Consider the following 22,625-nt stretch of genomic DNA (forward strand, 5'->3'; position numbering starts at 1 on the left):
CAGGTTTTCCTGAAACCATTCTGCCCATTATTTCTTGTACCATAAGAGGATTCTATCACAATCATATGCCACAACTCATTCACCCATTGACTGATTGATGGTTAAGCCCTCAGTTTCCAATTCATTGCCACCACAAAAATCCTTCTATAAATATTCTCATACAAATAGGTCCTTTTTACTTTGATCTCTTTGGGATTACACACCTAGTACTGTTATTGCTAGATCAAAGAGCAGGCAACAGTTTCATAATCCTTTGAGTGCACTTCCAAATCATTCTCCAGAATGATTGATTCATCCTACTAGCAGTGCAGTAATGTTAGAAATTTTCCACATCTCCACCATTTGTCATTTTTCTTTCCTATCATATTACTCAGTCTGATAGGTGTGAGGTGATATCTTCAAGTTGTTTTAATTTGAATTTCTCTAATCAGTAATGATTTAGAGCATTTTTAATGTAACTATTGATAGCTTTTATTTCTTCTGAAAACCTCTTGTTCATATCCTTTATAAAGTGAGGAATGGCTTGTATTTTTTTATAAATATGGCTCAGTTCTCTATGTATTTGAAAAATGAAGTCTTTATCAAAAACTTGTTACCAAAACTTTTCCAATTCTCCTATTTTTCCCTCAATTTTGACTGCATTGGTTTTGTTTGTGTAAAAGCTTTTTAACTTCATGTGAATGAAATCATCTTATTTACTTCCTGTAATCTCTTCTTTTTTGTCATATACTTTTCCTTTACTCATAGATCTGAATGTAAGGAACATTTGCCCATGCTCCCCTCATATACTTTTTTTTTTTCCATTTTATTTATTTATTTATTTAACTTTTAACATTCATTTTCACAAAATTTTGGGTTCCAAATTTTCTCCCCTTATGTCCCCTACCCCCACCCCAAAACACCGAGTGTTCTAATTGCCCCTGTCTGCCAATCTGCCCTCTCTTCTATCATCCCTCTCTGCCTTTGACTCCATCCTATACCCCTTTACCTGTATTTCTTATTTCCTAGTGGCAAGAACAGTACTCGACAGTTGTTCCTAAAACTTTGAGTTCCAACTTCTCTTCCTCCCTCCCTCCCCACCCCTTCCCTTTGGAAGGCAAGCAATTCAATATAGGCCAAATCTGTGTAGTTTTGCAAATGACTTCCATAATAATAGTGTTGTGTAAGAACTAATTATATTTCCCTCCATCCTATCCTGTCCCCCATTACTTCTGTTCTCTTTTGATCCTGTCCCTCCCCATGAGTGTTGACCTCAAACTGCTCCCTCCTCCCCATGCTGTTGCTTCCATCATCCACCCCACCCTGCTTATCCCCTTATCCCCCACTTTCCTGTATTGTAAGATAGGTTTTCATACCAAAATGAGTGTGCATTTTATTCCTTCCTTTAGTGGAATGTGATGAGAGTAAACTTCATGTTTTTCTCTCACCTCCCCTCTTTATCCCTCCACTAATGAGTCTTTTGCTTGCCTCTTTTATGAGAGATAATTTGCCCCATTCAATTTCTCCCTTTCTCCTCCCAATATATTTCTCTCTCACTGCTTGATTTCATTTTTTAAGATATGATCCCATCCTCTTCAACTCACTCTGTGCACTCTGTCTCTATGTGTGTGTGCATGTGCATGTGCGTGTGTGTGTGTAATCCCACCCAGTACCCAGATACTGAATAGTTTCAAGAGTTACAAATATTGTCTTTCCATGTAGGAATGTAAACAGTTCAACTTTAGTAAAGTCCCTTATGACTTCTCTTTGCTGTTCACCTTTTCATGCTTCTCTTCATTCTTGTGTTTGAAAGTCAAATTTTCTTTTCAGCTCTGGTCTTTTCATCAAGAATGCTTGAAAGTCCTTTATTTCATTGAAAGACCAATTTTTCCCTTGAAGTATTATACTCAGTTTTGCTGGGTAGGTGATTCTTGGTTTTAGTCCTAGTTCCTTTGACTTCTGGAATATCCTATTCCACGCCCTTCGATCCCTTAATGTAGAAGCTGCTAGATCTTGTGTTATCCTGATTGTATTTCCACAATACTTGAATTGTTTCTAGCTGCTTGCAATATTTTCTCCTTGACCTGGAACTCTGGAATTTGGCCACAGTGTTCCTAGGAGTTTCTCTTTTTGAATCTCTTTCAGGTGGTGATCTGTGGATTCCTTGAATACTTATTTTGCCCTCTGGTTCTAGAATCTCAGGGCAGTTTTCCTTGATAATTTCATGAAAGATGATGTCCAGGCTCTTTTTTTGATCATGGCTTTCAGGTAGTCCCATAATTTTTAAATTGTCTCTCCTGGATCTATTCTCCAGGTCAGTTGTTTTTCCAGTGAGATATTTCACATTATCTTCCATTTTTTCATTCTTTTGGTTTTGTTTTGTGATTTCTTGGTTTCTCATAAAGTTATTAGCCTCCATCTGTTCCATTCTAATTTTGAAAGAACTATTTTCTTCACTGAGCTTTTGAATCTCCTTTTCCATTTGGCTAATTCTGCTTTTGAAAGCATGCTTGTCCTCATTGTCTTTTTGAACCTCTTTTGCCAATTGAGTTAGCCTATTTTTCAAGGTGTTATTTTCTTCAGCATTTTTTTGGGTCTCCTTTAGCAGGGTGTTTAGTTGTTTTTCATGCTTTGCTTGCATGTCACTCATTTCTATTCCCAGTTTTTCCTCTACCTCTCTAACTTGATTTTCAGAATCCTTTTTGAGCTCTTCCATGGCCTGAGCCCACTAAGTGGGCTGGGATACAGAAGCCTTGACTTCTGTGTCTTTGCCTGATGGTAAGCATTGTTCTTCCTCATCAGAAAGGAAGGGAGGAAATGCCTGTTCACCAAGAAAGTAACCTTCTATAGTCTTATTTTTTTTCCCTTTTCTGAGCATTTTCCCAGCCAGAGACTTGACTTCTGAGTGTCCACTCCACCCCCACCTCACCTCCAGATCTGCCCAGCCAGCACTTGGGGTCTGAGATTCAAATGTTGCTTCCCAGCCTCAGGGCTTTGGGCAGGGGCAGGGCTGCTATTCAGTGTGAGATTAAGTTCAGGTGCTCAGGTTGGGGCAGGGCTGCCTCATGGGCTCAGTTCCCTCAGGAGGTTTATGCAGAGACCTTCAACAATGGATCCAGGCTCCTGCCTGCTTGGGGAGCCCTGGTCTGCTCCCCCCTCCGCTGCTGCCTCCCAAGGGGGCCTGAGTTATGGGGGCACCCCACACCCTTCTCGACCTGCCGAAGAGACCCTCTCACCAACCCTTGTCACCTGTGGGTGGGGGACTCACGCGGCCGCTGGAGATTCTGTCCCTAAAGTCTTCTCAGATCCGCTCCTTTCGGCGCTGCACCGCCAAGGTAGGGTTGGGCTCTGCTCTGGGTCTGGGGCACGAGGGACCTTTTGTGAGAGGTTTTCAGGCTCTCTGGAGCAGAAATCTCCTCCACTGCGTTGTTCTGTGGCTTCTGCTGCTCCAGAATTCGCCAGTGGTTCTTTTTTTACAGATATTTTATGGGCAGTGGGTTCGGAGGTAACGTATGTGCGTCTTTCTACTCCACCATCTTCAGAATCTATCCCCTCATATACTTTTAATAACATACTTTATATATCAATCATTTACCCATTTTTACCTTATCTTGTTATATGGTATAAAATGCCCAGTTTCTGCCACACTACTTTCTAGTTTTCCAGCAATTTTTTGTCATATGCCATATGTTCTTACCTCTAAAGCTTGGATCTTGGGGTTTATCAAGTACTAGATTATTGTGGTCATTTACTACAGTGTGTCATTTATCTAATCACTTTATTTCTTAGCCAGTACAAGACTGTTTTGATAATTACTCCTTGGTAATATAGACTGAAATCTGAAACTGCTAGGTTGCCTTCTTTATTTTGTAAATTGATTCTTTTACATATTCCTTTGTTCTTCCAGCTGTATTTTGTTACTGTTTTTTCTAGTTCTGTGAATAATGCTTTTGTAGTTTGATTGGTATGGCAGTGAATAAGTAAATTAATTTAGATAGAATTGTCATGTCTTTTATATTGGCTCAACCTACTCATGAACAATTGTTACCTCTGTAATTGTTTAGATCGGTTTTTTTGTGTGTGTGAAAGTGTTTTGTAATTGTATACATACAGTCTCTTGGTTTGTCTTGGCAAGTAGATTTTGAAGAGTTTTATATTATCTGTATTTACTTTAAATGGAATATATCTTTTGAGTTCTTCCTGTTGTTTTGTTGGTAGTATATAGAAATGCCAATGAGTTATGTGGGCTTATTTTATATCCTACAATTTTTCTGATTTTGTTAATTGTTTCAAATAGTTTTTTAATTGATTCTCTAGGATTATCTAAATATACTATCATATCATCTACAAAGAGTTAAAGTTTTGTTTTCTCATTGCCTATTTTTATTCCTTCAATATATTTTTCTTGACTTATGGCTACAGCTAACATTTCTAGTACATTATTGAATAATAGTAATGATAATGTACATCCTTGCTTCATTCCTGGTCTCATTAGAAAGGCTTCTAGTTCATCTTCATTATAGATAATGATTGCTCTTTGTTTGAAATAGATACAAATTATCATTTTAAGAAAAGCTCCATTCTGATGCTTTCCTATGATTTCTGCTTTTAATTGCATTTCAAATAATAAATGGTGTTGTATTTTTGTAAATCTTTTTCTTCATCTATTGATATAATCATGATTTTTCTCTTTTTTATTGTTATTGATCTCAATTATGTAGATAGTTTTTCTAATATTCAGTCAGGTTTGCATTCCTGATATAAATTTCAACTGGTCATATTGTATGATTTTTGTGATATAGATATCTAATCTCTTTGCTAGTAGTTAATTTAAAATTTTTGAGTCAATATTCACTAAGGAAATTGGGAAAGTCTCCAGTTTTCTTTCTCTGTTTTTGCTCTCCATGACTTAGGTGTCAAAGTCATATTTGGGTGAAAAGAGAAATTGGTAGGACTTCTCTACCTATTTTTTGAAATGGTTAATATAATATGGGATATATTTCTCCTTATATGTTTGGCAGAATTCACTCATGAATCCATCTGGTTCTGAGGATGTTTTCTTAGAAGGCTCATTGATGGCTTGTTCAATTAGTTTATTCTAAGATAAAGTTATTTACATATTTTATTTCTTCTATTAATTTGGTCAGCTTTTATTTTTCTAAGTATCCATCCATTTCACCTAGATTGTCAATTTTTTACTGGTATATAACTGAACAAAGTAACTTCTAATACTGATTTAGTTTCATTGTCTTTTGGTGGTGTATTCATCCTTTTTTGGAAAAAAAATTGATACTAGTAATTTGGTTTTCTTTTTATTTCTTTTGTTAATCAGATTAATGAAAGGTTTATCTATTTTATTATTTCTTTCATAAAATCAGATAATATATTTTTATTAGATCAGATTAGGCACTTTTACTTTTACTTTTCTTAATCTATCCTTTGAATTTTCAGAATATCCATTTTGGTGTTTAATTGGAGATTTTTACTTTTATCTTTCTCTTTTTTTTTTATTGCATGCCCAATTCATTGATCTGCTCTTTTTCTCTTTTATTGCTTAGAGATATAAATTTTTCCTCTAAGTACTACTTTGGCTGCATCCCCATAATTTTTTGAATACTGTCTCCTTGTTATCATTTTCTTGTTTTCATAATTTATTTTTGTCCTACTCATTCCTTAGAATAAAATTATCTAGTTTCCAATTAGCTTTTATTCTATGCTTCCCTAGCCCTTTATTAAACACAGTTTCTATTGCATTATGATAAGAAAAAAGTTCCCTTAATATTTCTGCTTTTCTGAATTTAGTTATGAGAATTTATGCCCTAAAATGTGATCAATTTTTGTGAAAGTGCCATCTATAACTGAGAGAAAGAAATACTCCTTTCTATTCCCATTCAGTTTTCTCCATAGGTCTATCTTATCTAACTTTTCTAAAATTCTATTCATCTCCTTGATTTTTTTCTTATTTATTTAATGGTTAGATTTTACTAGCTCTGAAAGGAGGAAGTTGAAGTCTCCCAGGAGTATACTTTTGCTCTCTGTTTCCTCCTGTAATTTATTTAACTTTTCCTTTTAGAATTTGGGTATTTTGCTAAATGGTGCATATAATTTTAGTATTAATATTGCTTCATTGCCTACATTTTTTTAGCAAGAGACAGAGTCCCTGCTTATGCCTTTTTCATTCTCTATTTTTGTTTTTACTTTTTCTGAGATTGTGATGTTTAACCTTATTGAATCCTTTATAATTTCTCTTTCACATTTAGCTTTTTCTTATTCTCTTGAGTCATGTATTTGAAAATCAACTTTTCTATTCATCTCTGGTCTTTGCATGAGGAATGCTTGAAAGTTGTCTCTTTCATTCTATATCTATTTTTTTCCTTGATGGATTATACTCAGTTCTGCTTAGTGGGTTATTCTTTGTTATATTTCTTTGCCTTCCTAAATATCATATTCCATGCCCTCCCTTAACATGTTGACTGCTAAATCCTGTGTGATCTTTATTGTGGATCCACGGATTTTGAATGATTTCTTTTCTGTTGAATGAAGTATTTTCTCTTTTTCCAGGGAGTTCTGGAATTTGACTGTTACATTCTTGAGAATTTTCCTTTGTGATCTTAGGTGGTGATTGGTGCATTCTTTCGATTTCTATCTTCCCCTCTAATTCTATGATATCAAGGTAGTTTTCCTTCAAAATTTCCTGAAATATGATTTCTAGACTATGAAGGCTATTCTGTTTCTTCTAAGGAATTTCTGCCCTCAGTGGTACATGTAATGATCACCTGAATTAAATTCATCCATTTGAGGTCACTGACTCTGAAAGTGTCAGTGTTTTAGCTTTTCATCTCCTGTTTGACCATAATCAGCTTACTTTGGTTCATAGATCTTACTTTCCATACATGAGTATTGAACTTTGTAGCCTTGGATGCTCCTTTCATTGCTGAATACCTATGCAGCTGAGTTCCCTTTTAGCTTTGGGCCAGCTGCTTCATTAGTACTGGAGTGAACCATAACAACCATAACAATAGTTATCCATTGCTCTTCCTCAATAGCATGTGGGACATGTTCCAACCTGAGGTACTCATCTTTTGGCCGCATTTTTAAAAATCTTTTTGATATTCTCCATGGGTTCTCTTAGCAAAGATTTCCTTTTTCCTTTACTTCTCTAGTGGATCACATTTTGTAGTCACATAATAGATATTTAATAAATGTTTTTTGACTGACTGTCAAACTGAAAATTTCTTATCATATAACTAACCCTCATTTGATTGGCAATCCCAATAGATAAGCAAATGATCAAGAAGTAGCAAATCTATATTGAATAGATAACAGGAAGCAATTAATCAATGGGGATTTAGTAAGTATCTATTATTTATTGGGCAGCTAGGTGGTATAATCAATATAATGCTAGATTTGGAATCAAGAAGACCTGTTTTCAAATCCTGCTTCAGAACATGAATAGCTATGGATTCCTGGATAAACCACTTCAACCTCTCTCAGCTTCATGTTTTTTTTTACTTGTAAATTGAGGGGATTAGATTTGGTGGTATCTAAGATCCCTTGAATTCTATTATCCAATGTCCCAGTCTCTGCATTAGGCACTGAGATGACAGATAGAAAATAATATGTGTGTGTGTGTGTGTGTGTGTGTGTGTGTGTGTGTATATATATATATATATATATATATATGTACACACATATATAAAATGTACATGCCAGCTATATACAAAGTAGGTAAAAGAGATGTTTGCACTGCACTCAGAGGGAAAAATAGCAGGTGTAAGAGCAAAATCACACTGTATGTGCCCTGAGCAATTTTTATTCTTCCTTATGTCCTACTCAAGGATATTTGAAAAAAATAATAAAAATGAACACATATATACATATATATATATATATACATGTGTATATTCATTTATATATGCAAACAGATAGATGTAAACACACACACGCATATGTGTGTGTGTGTATATATATATATTATATATATGTAAAGAGAGAGAGAGACATAAGTGTATGTAGATAGCACTATAATATGCCAAGAATGATGACCATTTGTTTTATCTAATATTTCACCTTTGTCCATTTCAAAGTTAAAAACAAATTTTAGTTCAAATAGAACTTTTTATCCCTTCAAGGTTAGTATATACACAATCACCTGCATCAATTAAATTAAATGCTTTCATTGTCATTAACAACAAAGATATAGCCTTTCTTTTATCATATGTGATGATCATCTCCTTGGTTGAAATACTAACTTGAATCAAACTAAAGTGAGCCTCACAGGACCTCTTTTTTTAGTGAATATCACTGAACATTCAGAGTTGTGGAAGGAGGAAGAAAGGTTTAGATATGCATGTGTGCATGCATGTATATATATGCAGGATATCTCTTAGGTCTTAGTGCAGTTTTAATATTTATTTATTTAATATTTATTTGAAATGCCTTTTATATATAACATGTGTGAACCTATTAAATGTACAATTAAAGACAAAAGGAAAAAATGAATTTAAACTTTCAATTTTTGTAATATGCCAAGAAATAAACAAGCAAAATTAACATCAAAAGAATCATAATATCCTTATTATTTATATGTCATGACTAATGTCACAATAATAGATTGTTAAATAGTTAATGATTATAAGGGCTTGGAAATGAAAGTGATATAAATATGTAAAATATTGTCATGAAATATTTAATTTACATACATTTTATATAAGATTCAGATATCATAGATTTCTTCAATCTCACTCACAGAGTTTACTAAATTTGAATTCAGCCAAAGGGTCCCACTTGAGGACCTAGAGGGTCATATGTGGCCTTGAGGCTGCAGGTTCCCCACCCCTTCTTAGGTTTAGCAGGATTTAGAAAGAAGTAGTGTGGTTTTACCTCACAGAGTCTTTTCATCATATTCATTAAAAACAAGGAAAGAAATTGCAAGTAATGTAGGAAAGGTAATAAATGGAAGAAATGAAATTAGCTTTATAAGATAGTGATAGAGGCAGACAGAAAACAACTTCATTAAATTCAACTTTTATTTCCATTTTCTCCTAAATAAAACAGATCCTTGATATTCATCTGATCTGTTTCTCCCCAGTGCAAATTCACTTTGTAAAACCAAGATGAATGGCAATAATGGATTTACTTTTATTTTCAATGCACTCTGCGCATCTATTTCATTCCAGATAAAACTTTTGAAGGTTGAAATAGTATACTCACTCAAGTAGAGGATTAAAACCCATTTCTATTCACCCAGAGGATGTTGTTTCTCTCACCTGACATGACCTTCTTCTGCCCAGACAGACTGTCAGTATATTCAAAAGAGAAATCATTATCTTCCTCCTTCAAAATTATGTCTCTCCTTAATGTTTCAGTCATTATCAAGAAAGTACTCATACATACAGAAGGCAAATTATTTTAGTGGGTGAGATCACTGATGGAACCCTACCCCTATATTTCTTTTTCCTATCCACAAACGGAAGGTTCCTTTTGTCTCTATGATTACGTATACTTTCTGTCTAAAATACAGTTAATATATTTTCCTCAGATCTGTGATTTTTCTGATGTACTGGTATGATCTTGTCATTCTCCTACTTGATAAACTCCAACAATTTTGTATTATCTTAAGGATTGAATATAATCTCTGTGTATGTCATTTAAAGGGCAGATAGATGGCACAATGACGAGAGTGCTGGAGTCAGGAAGACCCCTATTCCTGAATTTAAATATGACCTCAGGCACTGAGTAGTTGTGTGACTGGGGCTAGTAATTTAAACCTGTTTGCCTCAGCTTCTTCATCTGTAAAGTGAACTAGAGAAGAAAATGGCAAACTAGTCCAATATCTTTGTCAAAAACAAACAAAAAACATGGAGAGCATCAAAATGATAAAAGTATATGCTATCAGAAGATGAGACATTCATGTTGGAATACCTCCAAGAAGTTACTGGGGTAGAGCAAAGGGCACTTAAAAGCAGCTTCAGTACTAATCCAGTGTCTGGGCCAAAGCTGAAAGGAAACTCAGCTGTAGATGAACCAAGGTAAGTTGGATGGGGTCAAACATGAGATGGAAAGATTAAACATCAACAGTCTTATGTGTCATTGAACTCAAATAAATGAGAGTGGGTGAATTTAATTTAGCTGATAATTACATGTATGACTGTGTTCAACAATCCCTTAGAAAAAATGGAGTAGCCTTCTCTCTTAGTCAATAAAAAGGTGAAAAAAAGCAGTACTGGGATATAATCTCAAAAGTGGAAGAATGATATCTGTTGGAATCCAAGGCAAACCATTCAACATCACAATAATACAAGGCTATGCTTCAATCACTGATGCTGAAGAGGCTAGCATTGTTTGGTTCTCTGAAGACCTACAGTCTCTTCTAGAAATAACACCAAAAAAAAGTCACATTCATTACAGCTGAAGTATGAAATCAAACGATAATTGGAATAACAGGAAAGTTTGGCCTTGGAGTACAAAATGAAGCAGAGCAGAATAATAGGATTTTGTCGAGATAAATCATTGGCCATAGCAAACATTCATTTTCAACAACCCAAAGGTTACTCTATAAATGGACATCGCCATATGGTCAGTATTGAAATTGAGTTGTTATATGCTTTGCAGGCAAAGGCAGAGGAACTTTATACAGTCAATTAAAATAAGACCTTGAGTTAACTGTGGCACAGTTCATGAGCTTCTTATTAAAAAATTCAGACTTTAAGAAGGTAGAGAAAAATATCAGATTGTTTAGGTTTGACCTAAGTAATATCCTTTATGAATATGGTGTGAAAGTGATGAATAGATGTAAGGGATTAGATCTGGTAGAGTGCCCAAAGAACTATGGACAGTTTCACAATATTGCACAGGAGGCAAAAAACCAAACAAACAAACAAAAAAAAACAAAAACCTTTCTAATGAAAAAGAAGAGCAGGAAAGTAGAATAGATGTCTGATGAGGCTTTGAAAATAGCTGAAGAAAATGAAAGGTAGAGGAGACAGGGAAAGATATATCCAACTGAATGCTGAAAACCAGAAAACAGCAAGGAGACATAAGAAGGATTTCTTAAATGAGCCATGTAAAGAAATAGGAGAAAATAATAGCATGAGAAAGACTAGAGAGCTCTTCAAGAAAATTAGAGATTTAGAGAGAATGATCAAAGACAAATAGAAGGGCTTGGTGTACTATGGTTTGTGAATTCATAAATTTGGAAATGACAGAAAGACTAAACAGATACTACACTCAATAATAGGGACAGGAAGAAAGGCAAAAGACAGTCTGTTTTCAAGGAACTTGCAATCTAATGATGTGGGTGGAGCCAACATTCAGACAACTATATACAAACATGCTATGTACAGGATAAATTGGAAATTATCAATAGAGGAAAGGCATCAGAATTAACAGAGATTGAGAAAGCCTTCTTATAGATGATGGAATTTTAGCAAGGACTTGAAAGGGACCAGAGAACCCAGGGAACAGAGAAAAGAAAAGAAAGCATTTCAGGCATGAGGGAAAGTCATTGAAAATATTCAGATCTAGGTGATGGAGGGTCTTGATTGAAAAACAACAAAAAAGTCAAGGGTCACTGGATTACAGACTATATTGAAATAGAAAGAGTGAACATGAAAGAAGCCTAGAAATAAGTGTTCTAAGTTTAGGTTTTGTAATAGATAATGCAAAGGCTATCTATTTGATAAATACTTGTGATAATGACAAAATTTCATTCATCATTAACAAATGTCGTTAACAGCATTCTATAAGATGAACTGGTAAATTTTATTCTTTAAAACAAGGATATAAATTTGACTATAATATGTACAGCATTCATGTGGAATCAGTATTTTTTTTTTTTATAAAAATGAAACATTTACTTTATTTTGTTCTGTCCCCCACCATTTAATGCTCCACTACTATAAGCAGTCTTGGATTCAGTGAAGAGAGTTAGGATTGTTAAGGTGAAATAATATAATGAAGTCCCTTGGAAAAGATGTGAACTAAAAATAACTTTTTGTGGATTTTTCATCTAAGGGTATTTCAAATCTCAGTTCTAATGTGCTAAGGTGAGTACTCAGTACTAAGGGTAGTATCAAATATCATCAAAATGTTCTCATTTAGAGCAGTGGCATCATACACACACATACACACACATGGAAGGTGTGAATGAGAGGATTAAATGGATAAAATTGTAAAATAGCAGACAGAATTAGTAAAGGCTTTGAAATACATTTTATGATTATTTTATTATTTGTTTTGAATTTTTGTTATGTGCATAGATATTGCGGCACAATGGATAGAGCAATGCAATTTGAGACAGAAATATTTGTGTTTAAGCCCCACCTCTGACATAGACTGACTTGGGGCTTTGGGCAAGTCATTTTCCCCTTTTGTGGCCCCAGAAAACTCTCCAAGATGCCAACAGGACATTTGACTGACCACATTGGCAGCATAATGGAAGGGTTTCTTACTCATCTTAATTTTCTGGCACTAATAAAGTCACAGATCTGAACACCCTCCTCCCCCCCCCCCCAAAAAAAAATCTAAGTCAAGAAAGAATCCAGAGATGTGCTTGGTGTCAAAAGGGAATCGTAATAAAACAATTTATAGCACAATCTACAAAACAGATTATCTATAGAGACACAATGTTGACTAGTTCTACAGTGTTTTGACTGACATAGGAATGTCTATATATAAATAGAAATCATAGTGAGATAGTTAATAAATTCTACCATTGGCATCTGACATTGAATACATGCACAAGGGAACATCATTGTCATAAGGTTCATGTGTTTTGAAAATAGTCTATTATAGCGATACCATCATTGTACTTGGGGTAAAAACACTTCTGGTATGTTAGAGCTAGTTCTAGATCTCGGGCTGCTGAGATCTGATTATCATATTTTCAATATGAGCACCTCAGATGTTGGCAAATGCTACAAACCAGGGCTTGATATATTGTTGGGTTGATTTTCTAGGATTAAGAAAGAGATGGAGAAAACACTAAAAATACAAATTTAGCTTCAAAGTGTGTTGTGTGTATATTATTTTCCCTAGCTAGCTGATTTTTAAATATTTACTGAATCAATTCCAATGTAGGCATGACTCTTTAAACATCACTGAATCAATTCCAATGTAGACATGACTCAAGAAATTTTCAATATCACATGCCTCTGTGTGTATGATTTGTGATAAAATAAATGAGTTGACTGTATAACTGAAGTTATTTTATCTTGACGCTACCACTAAAAAAATCTTTCTTAGAATATAAGTTCCTTGATGATAGGGACTGTTTCATTCTTGTCTTTATATCATTAATGACTGATTCGTGTTTGTTGATTGATTGATTAGGAACTTCTGAGAAACTTTAAAAAGAGGTAAATAGATTTGCACGAAGCAAATTCCGCAGAAACATGGGAGAAGAAGGGTAAAAGTACAGTAGATACTTGAAGTAAGTAGTCAGGTCAGTGCTATAGCAAGTCAAGTTCTGGATCTGGAATCAGAAAGATCTGAGTTCAAATCCTTCCTCAGACACTTACTAGTTATGCAATCCTTGGCCAATCACTTAACCTCTCAGTCTCACTTTCCTCCTCTGTAAAATGTACCTGTTTCATAGAGTTGTTCTGAGTATCAAATGAGATTTTGGGTGTATGTCTGTATATTTGCAATCCTTAAAATGTTATGTATATATGTGTATATATACATATATATGCTAGGTATAAAAAGAAATATCAGAATTTTTGAGAAAAAATGGTTTTATTCCACATTAAAATTTATTACTTAAATTTTTAAAATCTGGATTTCTAGCATGTATATGATAATGTGTGTGTATTTTAACATAGTTTTTGATTTATCTTTTGCAGATACAAGGGGGCATAATCCTAAGGAATATTTAGAATAGGAAAAAAGATGATCTTTTAAAAAACTGCATGAAAAAATCAATTAAATGGAATACAATTCCTTTTCAGGAAATGTATTGGTTCAATTTCTTTACCCTACAAAACTGTTTATCAACAGACATAAATATAATATATGCCTAAAAAAAATTCCTCACATGAGCATAGCATCACATCTGTAAATCAACAAATTGATCAGTAAACACTTATTAATCACCTACTATGTGCCAAACACTGTGCCAAGTTCTCAGAATGCAAAAAGAGACCCTCAAAGAGCTTAGTCTTATGGCACAATCTAGCAACATAGGATGTCTTTCACAGGGTTTCAGTAATTGATCTTTAATTGCGACCACAAACAAAACATTCCTTAAATAAAGTGCCATCTGTGACTTGTTCTCATTCATTAAATGAAATTACATTTTTTTAACATCAAAAGATACTTCAAATTCTCTTTTCAAAGCTAGATTACCTAACATGGGTATGGTGTTTCAGATAAAATTGAGTTTATTGAAATTCCTATTCTTTATTGTTTACCATATAAGTGAACAGGCAAATAACCAGAATGAGAAACTCAGTACCTTCATTTCAAAATTAGCTCAGTATTAGTCAGATGCTAGAGCACAATAGAATTGTTTGCATAGGTAACAAGCCTCTTGCTGATATCTGTCACTCTGACAGAAAACCAGTACTGAACCCTACTGATGGACCCAAAGGCTGTAGTAGTAAGAGGAAAGTATTATTAAAATCCATTTAATAGTGTCTTGGTGTATTTGATGAGGCAGGAGTACAGATTCAAAAGTACGATGTGACATGTGTCAGACTATTATTAGAGTTATTAATTAAAAGTTCTTTAGTAGAGAATAGGAGTGACATTTTGGGCACAGTCTTCATAAGTAGAAAAAGAGGGAATTATTGTGGAGGTGAGCAGAGAGGAAAGAACACCTTTTCCTTTGTAAATGTCTCTTTATTTTCTCTTGATTGAAAATTAAAGAAATTAATGTGTTATGATTAGAACAAAGGCAGATGCTTCTCTTTCTCAAACTGCACATCAAATATTAACTAGCCTATGGGTTTATATATAAGCTAGCTAAAGCAGCAAAGTACCTTAAAGGGAACACACCACACAGTATGTGCCAGGTAGGCAAACACCACCACTAACCTGACCACATCCTCTAGGATGCAGGGGAACTTAGTGCAGGACACTGTAAAAACATGAAAATTCTCTTGCCTTTGACCCAGGTTGCCTGGGAATTATGGTCCAGGTTCCATGACAGATTCCAGGTGAAGGCCAGAATTACCAGCCTTTTGACCAAGAGTTCAGCACCATGGCCCAGGCCTAGAGATATGCAATAATGCAGAACATAGAGAAGTGAATTTAAAAAGCCTGAAGGAAAGCATGAGTTTCCAGCAAAGTATGCTTCTGGAGGACTATGGTGAACTGGAAATGCAGAATAGGTCATCAAAGTGATGTGTGTGTATGATACATGCACACATATGTGTGTATATACATGTGTGTGATGCATGCATATCTGTATATATGTATGTGTATATGTATATATGATGTGTGAGATATATGAAGTGTGAGTTTCTGTGGATACAGTGGCTTTCCTTCCACATGTGTATACATGTGTGTGATATACACGTATATGTGTATATGCATGTGTGTATGTAGGTGTATAATGTAATATGATGTGTGACATACATGATGTGTTAGCTCCTGTGGATAGTTGCTTTCCTCCAAAAAAGCAAATTGTGACCACAACATTGAATAAATTGAGGAGTCCAGATTCATTTACTGTGACATTCAAATTCTTCAGATACTAGAGTGAGACACATAAAAATTATCATATTTGAACCCAGACTGCAAGTAGTAGCTCTGCACTTTCTCATACCCATGATACCATGCTATGGTTAGGAATAAGTATAAATCTGAGCCTTTTCAAAACTCTTACACATTCTGTTACCTTGAGAGATTTGCATTTCGGGTATTTAGCCAAGTTGGCATGTTTGGAAACAATTCAGTTCCATGAATGTCTGAGCAGCTTAGGCTCTTGTCCAGGACTTATAGCGGTCAGAAGAAAATGCTTGTTCCTAACATGATTTCATTTGTTAGTTCAGCTGAGATATTTGCCCTTCTCTAGTTCCCCTTTATCTTTCCTGTTCACCACAAAGACTATTTATAATTCAGCATCTACCACTTCTCTCTGTACTTGAGAACATAGTTCATCTGGACCAGATTCAACAAGGAGAGTTCACTGCTCCCTTCGTATCTCCTTCCTTATTTATCTCGGACATCAACTTTCTATTATTCATATTTATTCTTTTTCTAGTCAAAAGATCATACTTTTTGGCAGAAAAAACATAGAAGCAAAATATTAAATTAAGGCATCTGCCCTCTCTGGGTATTCTCCCATGAGCATACCTCTTCCTTGACCTTTCTGCATCATTTAACACCCTCTCCTTCTGGACCTTCTGCTCTCTTTAGATTTGCATTCCCCTGTTCTCTCCTGCTTCTTTTCCTATGCCTGAACATTCATTCACACTATCCTTTGCTATATCTTTACCTAGGTCACCCACATTATCTGTCCTGGGACTTCTTCACTGTATCCCCTATAAGTCTTACTTGGTGATCCCAAGAGCTCCCACGGGTTCAACTATCATCGAACCTTTCATTTTTTTTTTTTTTCTGAGACACAATCTCGCCTCTTAGGCGATATCTAACTCAGATTGTCCAATACAGAACTCATTACCTGTTTCCTAAAATACTCTCCCAACTCACAATCCTGGTGTCATCCTTAATTATTCAGTCTCGCACATCCCACATTTCTGAACTGATATCAAAGTTTGCTATTTCTACCTTCACAATATCTCTTGTATTCATCCCCTTCTGTCCTCTTGTATACCCATGGTTCTAGTACAGGCAATTTATCACCTCTCACCTGGAATTATAATTCACCTCCATACCTCAGACTCTAATCTAATCCATCCTTCACTCAGCTGCCAAAATGTTCTTTTTAAAGTAAAGGTCTGACCATGTCTCACACACACACACACACACACACACACACACACACACACACACACACACACACACACACACACACACACAGTCCATTCTCCACCCCTGCCAAAATCATTGTACTCCACTGACTCTCTTTTACCTCCAGGATCCCATATAAAATCCTTAGTCTGACTTTTAACTATGCCTCCTCCTACCCTTCCATTCTGGCACTCTTCTACCCTGCTTAGTGTTGTTTTTCCTCACACATAGTCCCCCATCTCCCATCTCTAGGCACTTTCAATAATTGTCCTTCATGCCTGGAATGTTCTCCACCCTCAGCTCTAACACTGAGCTTCCCTGGTTTCTATCAAAACTCTGCTAAAAAAAAAAAAAAAAAGACAGCTGAAACCCCACCTTCTGCTGGAGGCCATCCTACTTCCATTCATTTATAATACCTCCACTCCTATATTACCTTCCATTTATTGCCTACTTCTTCTGTGTTTATTATCCAAATGTCACCCCAATTAGAATGTGAGCTCCACGTTTGTGCCTTTCTTTGAATCTACAGCACTTAGTGCAAAGCCTGTCACATAGCAATTGCTAAATAAAAACTTCTTGACTGATTAATGTAAAAATACTACAACCTCCTCTCTTCTATTCTCTTTATTTTGAATGGCATCCCCATCAAGAGACATATGCATTCAGAGCCACAAGTCTTATCCTATCACATCTCACAGATGCCTTGTATCCTTGTGTTGGGATATATGGCTTGTGTTGTTTATTGCTAAATTTTCTGCTTTTGTGTACAGACATTGGAGGCCATGGCTTTTGCTAATAGCTCCTCTCTGGATTATATCTCTTGTAAACTTTGAAGTTTTTGAATAGTTCTTTTTTTTGTACAGTGTGACTACCCTCTATGGCATTGAGCTGCGTTGATGTAGGGAGGAAGTTTTCTCCCACCTTCTTGTTCAATTTTAAACTATTTCAATTAGATTTACAAGATGACAGGCAAATCCATTCTTACTAGCTCTTATTAGGTCTTTTCCACCTTGGCCTACCACTCCTAAACTTCAAGCTGTGGTCCAGAAATTCATTCATATTCATAGACCTTGTGTTCTTCAGCTGCTTACTTCCCAAGTCTTCTTTAAACTTGTGTACCTGTTACAGTCAGTGGGCAATAGTTATGAGAACACCCTGTGCTGATCAGTTTCTTGTCTAAGATTTCATTTTTTTAATTTTTGGCAAGTCTTTCCATCTGCTCTATGGCTGATTTTTCTTTTATCTGTTTTTTTTTTTTTTTCCAATTAGAGCATGATTTCCTTGAGAGTAGGGACTGTCCTGTATTTCATATTTGTGTCCCCATCCTTTACTATAATGTTGACATGTAATAAGCATTTGTAAATATCTTTTCATTTATTCATTCAAGAAAGTTTAATATGTAACTTCTCTTTCTCATTTCACCTGCCATTTTATGGTATATCTTAATTACTTGACTATGGTAGAGTTTTCCAGTGTATTCATATAAACAAGTCAGAGGTAATAGGCTCAAACCAAAATTATAAAGATAATTGTTACCATTTATATTCAATCTTGGCTGAAATATACATATATATATATATATATATGTATGTTAATATAACAATTACTTTAGGTGTAGTATTTAATTTGCCTTTCACAATAACTCTATGAGGTAAATACTCAAATATTATAATTAGCCTTGCTAATTTACATAGATAAAAAGAGTAGAACTCAGAGACTGTAAGTGATTTACCCAAGATCATAAAACTAGTTAATTCTGAAAGCAGAATTCAAAACAAAATCTCTATTGAATCCACCTCCAGTACATGTTCACATTTTCTGCTGTAACAGAATATAGATGAGTAATAATCGTTTCTTCAGAAAGGGCTTCGGTAGCTATCATTTAGAAACCTGAAATAAGTACAATATTCAAAACAACCTGAAATAAGAAACATTTATTAAAATTCCCTAATGAGGCTTTGGTTTAGCAGGTCAAATTTTCAATTGTATAATTTAACACTTGTAAATTATTTTTTTTTAGTTTGTAAATGTTCAACATAGAAGGCAGCATGGCCAACAGAGACCACCCTGAGAGAATGCTTTCTCTTACTCCAATCAGCCCTTTCAGAGAAGTGTGTTAACAGTTTAGTCTTATACTGCTAAACTAGACTCGTGAATCAACAAAGAAAAGTGCTAAATAGGAATTTGTATTTTTTTCTCCCATTTTTTTTCTCTTTTGGAGGTGCTAATGAGCAGTAAAATGCTGAAAAGGTGTGGAAGAAGAAAAGAGGCTAGCTAAACCCTGAACTGGAGGATTCATCTCTGAAAAATAAATTTTGTCATATTGATAAAAACCATTAGTATTTATGCAAAAGCAATTTATGTTATGGATAGACAGATACTGCTATCAGCTGAATTATGTTAAACTTATATAACATGTTCATTTCTAAGTATGCTGAATGTTATTTTTCACTTAACTTTTTAATGGAAACATTGGGTAGGTTCATATGGCAAAATATTCAATGGTTTCCTACGTAGATGGGAAGATGGGAGCTCGATAATTATAGGATTACTTATAACTATACCTAACACACTTATGTGTGTGTGTATTTTTACAATTGAATGGCTGCAACCCAAACGGAATCATTACTGCATCAAAATGTCAACACAGGAAGAGAATGCTGCTGTGGTTCTCTGAGGGTCTGTGTTTGGCACTCTGCTGCTTTGCATGCTTCAAGCAATGATTAGCATAAAAAGATGGTGTATTTTCAAATATCCAAATGACACGAGGACAAGCATATTAGATGACTCAATCAGTATAAAAGACAGCACCAACAAGCTATTGGGCTGAATCTAATAGATTCAATTTCATAGGGATAAATATAGATAATTTTAACCTTCCATTTCATGGGGGAAGAAACTGAGGCCAAATTAAGTTAAATGGCTTGCCTAAAGACACACAAATAATAAATATCAGCACCAAATTTGAATCCGTATCCTCTGACTCCATATTTGGTGATCTTTAAACCATTTATGTTGAGTCATAAGACCCAATTTCAATTGTTAGGTCTTCTATATATTACATGTGACTATAGGTAGGCCAGTTAATCGCTACGAAATAAGCTCCCTCATGTATAAATTAGAGAAGTGAGCTAAATGATCTCTAAGATAGTGTGAGTTCTTTTTCTTAATCCTATGGGCTGAGCTTAGAGGGTTTAGGACATATCTCTTTAGAAATAGAAAACTGTGGAATATCAGAATTAGAGGTAACCTCAGAAGCAATGCAGTCTAATCCATAAATAAATAAGAATTCATTTTACAACTATTTGTGGAAGAAGTACATGTCCTTTTTTTTTTTAATCTATATATTTTTAAATTATTTTATTTGTTTTCAGTTTTCTACAATCACTTGCATATATCTTAGGTTTTTTCTCTCTCCTTCTCCCTCCTTCCCCGATACAGTATGAAATCTTATATAGGTTCCACATATATACTCTTATTAAATAAATTTTCACCTTAGTCATCATGTTGCAAAGAAGAATTAAAATGAATGGGAGAAACCATAAAACAAACAAAACGTAACATAACACAAGAGAAAATGGTCTGCTTCATTCTGTGATATAATTCCATAGTTCTTTCTCTGGATGTGGAAGGAATTTTGCCTCAAGAGTCCACTGGGAAGTTTTTAGGTCCTTGCATTGCTGTGAAGGGCTAAGTCTATCAGAAACAGTCCTCGTACACTACGTTTTTTCTTGTGTATAAAAGTTCTCCGGGTTCTTCTCCTTTCACTCAGCATCAGTTCATACAATCCTTCCAGGCCTCTCTAAAGTCTTTCTTTTCATCATTTCTTGTAACACAGTAGTATTCCATTACATTCATATACCACAACTTGGTCAGCCATGCCTCAGTTTATGTGCATCCCCTCAGTTTCCAGTTCTTGGCCACCACAAAGAGATCTGCTATAAATATTTTTGTACATGTGGGACCCTTTCTCATTTTTATGATCTCTTTGGGATACAGTCCTAGAAGTGATATTGCTGGGTCAAAGGGTATGCACATTTTTGTAGCCCTTTAAGTAAACTTCCAAATTGCTTTCCAGAATGGTTGGGTCAGCTCTTCCAACTCTCCCATATCGTCTTCAACGTTTATCATCTTCCTGTTTTGTCATGTTAGCCAATCTGATAGGTGTGATGTGGTACCTTAGAATTGTTTTGATTTGCATGTCTCTAATCAATAGTGATGTAGAGCAGTTTTTCATAGGACTATAGATAGCTTTGATTTCTTCCTCTGAAAACTGTCTGTTCATATCATTTGACCATTTATCAATGGGGAATGACTTGTATTCTTGTAAATTTGACTCAGTTCTCTATATATTTTAGAAATGAGGCCTTTATCACAGATACTAGTTGTAAAAATTCTTTATCAGTTTTCTGCTTTCTTCCTAATCTTGGTTGCATTGCATCTATGTGTACAAAAATTTTTCAATTTAATGTAATCAGAATTATCCATTTTGTACTTCATAATATTCTCTTTCTCTTGTTTGGTCAAAAATTTCTCCATTCTCCATATATCTGATCAGGCCCTTCTTTATATAGCCATAGCCTAACAGAGTATTCAAATGTAATAGCTTTTATTTTTTTGCAAGAAAATGGGAATTCAGTATATAGATAGACAGATAGATACATAGATACATAGATAGATATAGATATAGATATATACATATATATAGATATAGATATATAGATATAGATATAGATAGATATAGATTTAGATATATACATATATATTCTACCACATTGCCGATTACATCATGATTTTCTCTTCCAAATCACGATTTGCCCCATCCCAGTTTCTATATATTGTAGGTCAACATAAGAAATTAAATAAGAATTTTTTGGGGACAGTTCTGTGGAAGCTTTAGATGACACACAAAGGGCAACAGATGACACAAAAAAAGTTTGAAAAGTCAGTAATGCATAAAACATATGTATAGCATAATATTGACATATTTTGCCTTTTAATATGATAGACATATCTGCATTTTACAATAAGGTACTGTGAACAGCCTGCAAAAGAAAAGGAAAAAATTCAAAATTCTTCTCTGGTATAAAGGGAGAGCCAAAATATTTTACATGGATTTTCCAGATCACATGGGCGCCACAATGTAAAAGGGATAATTGTACAATTATCTGTAGAATATACGACCTTGAGATGTATCTTCAGTTCCATTACTTTTCAGAGCACATTATTCCATTTCCTCCTGTGTTCTCTGGTGGTTACAGAATATTTCAATTTTCTTTCCTTTATATTGGATGGTTTCTCTCCTGATCACTTTCATGACTTATTGTTTCTGAAGAAAATTCTTAAATTTAACTATTATGTATCCTGGACATATACACACACACCTATGTCTATATATGTATATATATATATGCATGTATGTATATGTATGTATGCATGTATGTATATGTGTGCTTATATGTGTATATATATACACATATTCTATTTGCACTTTGTTTTCTGTATTTAGATATTCTGAGCAGTTTTGTATATTATTTTTATGACTATAATATTGAATTTATAATATTTTTACTTGATATCTGGGAGACCTATAATTCATAAGTTACTTCTACATATTCTTCTTTCAAAATCGATGTTTAACTTGTATTGAGATCAGGGTTTCTTTTAATATTTTTACTTTTTTTCTTCTCTTCTTCCCTGCTGTCCTTTAATTCTGTGAATTTGCATTC

The 22,625-nt window shown here is 34.6% G+C and overlaps 1 protein-coding gene and 1 pseudogene across 3 annotated transcripts in view; both read left to right on the forward strand.

Annotated features, from left to right (window-relative positions):
• The window catches only part of GRID2 (glutamate ionotropic receptor delta type subunit 2), a 1,741,897-nt gene that overhangs the window by 716,466 nt on the left and 1,002,806 nt on the right, over nt 1-22,625 (forward strand). The window lies entirely within an intron of this gene.
• Nucleotides 9,892-22,625, forward strand: part of LOC140513931 (protein NipSnap homolog 2 pseudogene) — a 107,552-nt pseudogene continuing 94,818 nt past the window's right edge.

This window comes from Notamacropus eugenii, chromosome 7, assembly GCF_028372415.1.
Source record: "Notamacropus eugenii isolate mMacEug1 chromosome 7, mMacEug1.pri_v2, whole genome shotgun sequence".
In the NCBI taxonomy this organism is placed as follows: domain Eukaryota; kingdom Metazoa; phylum Chordata; class Mammalia; order Diprotodontia; family Macropodidae; genus Notamacropus; species Notamacropus eugenii.